Here is a 5,504-nt window from a genome sequence, read left to right on the forward strand (position 1 = left end):
CTTAAGTTCTGCTTTCTTGATTTAATTTGAAGAAATATTGAGGCATGTAAAATATTAAAAAGTTTAGTATTATATGATCACTTAATATATTATGTCTCAGCTTAATATTTTCCATTTTGACTATTAAGATTGAACTTTCTCAAAGCTACTGTTAAATATTTCATTTTTTGAAGTGAATCTAATAACATCCATTTTACACAAATTACACTGTGTCTAATTGCTGGTTGGAGCTCTGATCTCAGGCAGTAGATTGAGTGTGTAGGCAGAAATTGTGCGTTTTATTAACATCCAAAAAATCTCCAGTAAGTTGAAAACATTAGTCCAGGGGGCCCACTGCACTGCCAAAGTATTTTTGAGTATTAAGTCTCACAACACCAGTTAAAGTCCAACTGGTGTTGTGAGACTTCTTACTGTGTTTACCCCAGTCCAACACTGGCATCCATAGAACCCTACAGTGCAGAAAGAGACCCTTCGGCCCATCGAGTCTGCACCGAACACAATCCCACCCAGGCCCTATCCCCACATCCCTACACATTATACCCGCTAATCCCTCTAACCTATACATCCCTGGACACTAAGGGACAATTTCTTAGCATGGCCAATCAACCTAACCCACACATCTTTGGACTGTGGGAGGAAACCAGAGTACCCGGAGGAAACCCACACAGACACGAGGAGAACGTGCAAACTCCACATGTACACACAGTGACCTGAGCAGGGAATCGAACCCAGGACCCTGGAGCTGTGAAGCAGCAGTGCTAGCTACTGTGCTGCCTACATCAAAGTATTTTTGAAACAGAAACAGTAGCATATATATTGCTATAACACACTAAAACATCCCTGCTTCATAGGAAAAGTCACATGAAATATTTGATCAAAGAAGTGGGTTGAAGGAGCCACCATAAGTGTGGAAAGTGAAGTTGTGACCCAGATGGAATTCCAGAGCTTCCGGCCTTGGCAGCTGAAGGTACAGATGACATTAATAGAGTGATGAAAATCAGGGGTTCCCAAGAGGCCAACCTCAGAGAAATGCCGATATCTTGTTGGAAGAGATGATAGAAACGGGGAAGGATGAGACCATGGAGGCATTTGAAAACAAGGTTGAGAATTTTAAAAATCAAACTTCACCAGGAACCAAAACAAAAACAGAAAATGCTGAAAAATCTCAGCAGGATTGTGGAGAGAGAATAGAGCCAATGTTTCAAGTCACAGTGATTCTTCGTCAGATCTGGAACCGATGTAGGTTAGCAAGATCAGAGCAGGGAATCAGTGAACGAGATCTGGTGTGAATTAAGTCACTGGCAGCAGAGGTTTTTGAAGGCACCGAGAACAGTGGGAGACTGACAAGGAGTTGGAAGAAGTCCAGTGGTAACAGGCAATAAGCTCAACTTCACATCATACTGTTGATTTACCCAATGTGATGTCTGACCCATTCAGTGTGAACCAGTCTTCACTTGGGCTTTGAGTTACAAAAATATGGACCCATGTCTGAATTATTTTGCAATTTTTGCACTATGCAGGAACAATAATCACCACATATATTGTACCTTTAACATGAGAAAACATGCCGGGGTGTTTCACAGGCACAAGCAGGACAAAGACGTTAGAATAAGTGACTTACAGATAAGCTTTTAGAATCTTCAAGGAGAGAGGGCAAGAAGTTTAGGGTGAAATTCTAGCGCTTATGGCCTGGATGACTGAATGTATGGATGCCAATGGAAGAGGGAGGGAGACAGTGGGGGGATGCACAAAGGAGTTCAAAGTTGGAAGATTACAGAGCTCTTGAATGGGCTAGAAGAAGTTACTCTGAACCACTTCTTATCACTGCAATAATCCTGATTGTAACTGCATTCTTAACCTATGTAACATTTCATAATTCTGCTAACCACCTGTCTTCCCCCTTGGTGTAGTTGAGGTTTGAGCATTGGCATTATAAACCAGAGTAGGTCATCCCATTTTTTTAAGCTGGGTCCAATGTCTTTGTCTTTTCCACGCTTTCCTGGCAGCTTGTGCTCTGGTGTCCGTTCCTTGTGACCTCACTTTATGCCAACTCTCTGGGACAGATGAATTCTCGTATAACTTCAAATCTACTCCAGTGCATTGCTGACACTATCACACAATCTGTGGCATTCTCTGAACAAGATCAAGAGTGGAATGGTTGAGAGAAGCAGGAAGGGAAAGCAAGATCTATGAAGTCAAACAATACTACTTGTAATAAAAGCAGGATTAACTCAGCAGGTTTGGCAGCACCTGTGGAGAGAGAAATAGGGTCTAAACGATCCTTCTACAGTATTGCTTGTGTTCAAGGTTTCTCATTGCTTACTACTTTATAATTACAAGCAAGTGGTTTGATGGTATCAATGCAAAATGTTTTTCCAAGAGTTCTATTTTCTGTATAAGGTACTGTAGATGAGAATAATTGGAGCTCTTGTTCTGCCCCCCCCCAAACAAAAGCTCTGCTGCCTATGCCCTAACTTGTATCAGTTCCAACTTATCCAATGCTTCTGTTTTCACTGACCTATTTATTCCATCTCCACAAACATCCCCATCCTCAATAAGGGCAAATCCCTGCATTTTAGTACACGAGACAAGGCTGAATCAGTCGAGATCATCTCAATCTGAAGTGCTAAGTGGGTGATGTGTACTGGACTCCTGAGATTCACAGAATCACAGATGCCAGGCTTCAGCAAATTCAATTCATTACAAGTGATATCAAGAAATGGCTTGCAGGTATTAGAAACAGCAAAGACCATGGACCCTGACAAACCTGTGCTGCAGAATAGCTGCGCCTCTCATCAGATTTTGTCAGTACAGTTACAACACTTGCATTTGCTCAACAATAGTGATATTATCACTACACTATTAGAACAAAGAAAATTACAGTACAGGAACAGGCCCTTCAGCACTCCAAGCCTGCGCTGCCCAACTGAACTAAAATCCCCTACCCTTTTGGGAACCATATCTCTCTATTCCCATCCTATTCATGAATTTGTCAAGATGCCCCTTAAAACTCACTACTGTATCTGCTTCCACAACCTTCCCTGGCAGTGAGTTCCAGGCACCCACCACCCTCTGTGTAAAAAAAACTTGCCTCATACATTACTTTAAATCTTGCCCCTTTGCACCTTAAATCTATGCTCCCTAGTAATTGACACTTGCACCCTGGGAAAAAGCTTCTGACTATTCAGTCTGTCCATGCCTGACATAATCTTGCAGACTTCTATCAGGTTGTCCCTTAACCTCCATCGTTCCAGTGAGAACAAACCAAGTTTCTCCAACCTCTTTTCTTGGCTAATGCCCTCCATGGCAGGCAACATCCTGGAAAATCTTTTCTGTACCTTCTCCAAAGTCTCCACATCCTTCTGGTAGTGTGGCAACCAGAATTGAACACTATATTCCAAGTGTGGCCTAACTAACTATTAATCCAGAATGTCAGCTAATGTTCTGGGGACCCAGGTTCGAATCCCACCACGGCAGATGGTGAAGTCCAACCTCCTTGACGTTCGTGACATTGCCATCACTGAATCCTCAATTATTAACATCTTCAGGAATTGCCATTCACCAGAAGCTTATCTGGACCAGCCACATAAATGCTGTGGCCACAAGACCAAGTCAGAGAGGCTAGGAATTCTTCAGTGAGTAACTCACCTTCTGGATCCCCAAAACCTGTTCATTGTTACCTGTTACAAGTCGGGAATGTGATGCAATACCTTCCACTTGCCTGGATGAATGCAGCTGAAACAGCACTCGTGAAACTTGACCATGCAGAACAAAGCAGCCCACTTTATAGGCACCACACTAAATAGTGCTTGCTCCACTACAGATGCTCCATTGCAGCAGTGTGTGCCATCTACAAAATGCAATGCAGCGACTCACCAAGGCTCCTTTGACAACATATTCCAAACACGTGGGCTGGAGCTCTATCACCTTGCCCGCCATGAAATGGGCACGGGCAAGGTTTCGACAACGGAAATCTCTGTTGATCTCAGGTGGGAATTTCTGGTCTCACCCGAGTGAGTCCATAAGATCCCACCCGTGATCTTTAGCACAGAAGTAGCAGATGCATGGAAACACCACCACCACCTGCCGTTCCCGTCCAAGCCATTGGCCATCCTGACTTGAAAATAAATTGTTCTTTCACTGGCACTAGGTAAGAAATTTGGAACTCCCGAACAGCACAGTGGATATGTTACAGCAGGTGGACGGCAGTCATTCAAGAGGAAGTTCTCCACCTCCTTCTCAACGGCAATTAGAGATGGGCAATAAATGCTAGCCTAGCCATCAATACTCACATCTCATGAATGAATAAAAATTACACCTCAAATTCTAAAATACTAAATTTCCTGTTAACATCCACCCTTGGCCTTGCCCATCCCTTTTCCTGTATGCTCCTCCACCACCTCTGAGAACTTTGTTCCTCTTCTTGTACATCTCCCACCTACTTTTGAAGGCATCTTGAAGGGAATTGCTTGATAGAGCAGACGCAGCACGGTTTCATTAAAGGGAAGTCGTGTCTGACAAATTTACTGGAGTTCTATGAGGATGTGTCTAGGGCGGTGGATAGAGGAGAGCCGGTGGATGTGGTCTTTCTAGATTTTCAGAAGGCGTTTGACAAAGTACCTCACAAGAGATTATTGCAGAAGGTCGAGGGACATAGAGTTGGGGGTAGGGTGTTAGTGTGGATAGAGGATTGGTTGTCAAATAGGAGGCAGAGAGTGGGGGTCAACGGGTGCTATTCGGATTGGCGGATGGTGACTAGTGGAGTGCCCCAGGGGTCGGTGCTGGGGCCTCAGCTTTTTACCATTTATATAGATGATCTGGAGGAGGGAACCGAGTGTAGGGTGTCGAAATTTGCTGATGACACCAAGATTGGGGGAACGGCAAATTGTGTGAAGGGTGTGGAGAGTCCGCAGAAGGATCTAGATAGGCTGGGCGAATGGGCCAGGAAATGGCAAATGGAATTTAATGTTGGCAAGTGTGAGGTGGTCCACTTTGGTAGGAATAATGATAGGAAGGATTATTACTTACGTGGCGAAAAACTGCAGCAGGCGACGGTGCAGAGGGACCTCAGGGTCCTTGTGCATGAGTCGCAAAAACCCAGCTTGCAGGTGCAGCAGGTGGTCAGGAAGGCGAATGGGATGCTGGCCTTCATAGCGAGGGGGATTGAATATAAAAGTAGGGAGGTCTTGCTGCAGCTGTATAGGGCATTGGTGAGGCTGCAGCTGGAGTACTGTGTGCAGTTTTGGGCGCTGCACCTGCGCAAAGATATTTTGGCCTTGGAGGGAGTGCAGAGGAGGTTTACTAGGCTGATACCGGAGTTGAGGGGGTTGAGCTATGAGGAGAGGCTGAATAAACTAGGCTTGTACTCGTTAGAGTTTAGAAGAATGAGGGGAGATCTCATTGAGACGTATAAGATGATGAATGGGATGGATAGGATAGAGGTGGAGAGACTCTTCTCGCTCAAAAAAGACAGTAGGACTAGGGGGCACAGCCTCAAGATAAAG

Source organism: Carcharhinus amblyrhynchos, chromosome 20, assembly GCF_965287045.1.
Source record: "Carcharhinus amblyrhynchos chromosome 20, sCarAmb.v2.hapA, whole genome shotgun sequence".
In the NCBI taxonomy this organism is placed as follows: Eukaryota; Metazoa; Chordata; class Chondrichthyes; order Carcharhiniformes; family Carcharhinidae; genus Carcharhinus; species Carcharhinus amblyrhynchos.